Below are 988 nucleotides of genomic sequence, written 5' to 3'. Positions count from 1 at the left end.
CTCAATTGTGGTCATCAGTGGAGAACTACGTGTAATTACTCTACTCTTTTCATCCCTGCAGTTTTTATATTTGTTTTTAATGTTCCAATTGTAAATAATGATTATTTTATATTTTTATGATTGTATTTATATAATTATCGTTGATTTTTGTACACCACCCAGACACTTATGCAATGGGCAGCTATACAAATTTGATTAATAATGTAACATAGCGTAACATTATTATATTACATTACTTTACATCATATAATTTATAATTATATAAATAAAATTATATAAAGTAATGAATTATTACATTATATTACATTATTATTATTATACTTTGTTACTTTATATTATATACACCCTTCAAAGCCATTATTAAAAGATAAATTGCATAAACTAGTCCAAGGAAAAGGATCTATGGGGCACCAGTTCTGGGAGCAGCACTTTCTTATTCTTTTAATATTCAGGTATATATAACCATTTATTTATTTTGTCAAATGTAACTTATACTTAATAGTAAACAAATGTAAGTTTGAATACAAATAAATAAATAAATAAATAAATGGGGACAATAGGACAGGGATGGTAGGCACGATTGTGCACTTATGCACACCCCTTAGAGACCTCTTAGGAATGGGGTGAGGTCAATAGAGGTTAGTTTGAGGGTAAAGGAGTGGGGGTTTGAGCAGGTGACAACAGAATCAGGTAGTGACTTCCAGACATTTACCACTCTGTTACTGAAATCATACTTCCTACAATCGAGTTTGGAGTGGTTTACATTTAGTTTACATCTGTTATGCACTCTAGTATTGTTGTTGTTAAAGCTGAAATATTTATTAACTGGTAAGATGTTGTAACATATACACATACATTTACATACACATATTTTTAAAGGGTCAATTCTTGCTAGAAAGAGGGTTCTCTTTTCCCTCAAGCGAGTTGACATTAACATCTGGAAGAGGGCAGTTCCCAAACGGAGCCTTGCCGCGGGGGAGGAGCTGCT

Source organism: Notechis scutatus, chromosome 1 (genome assembly GCF_049901735.1).
Source record: "Notechis scutatus isolate UNSWTSFEM ecotype Mainland chromosome 1, rNotScu1.2, whole genome shotgun sequence".
In the NCBI taxonomy this organism is placed as follows: domain Eukaryota; kingdom Metazoa; phylum Chordata; class Lepidosauria; order Squamata; family Elapidae; genus Notechis; species Notechis scutatus.
Note: the sequence above shows the minus strand (reverse complement) of the source record.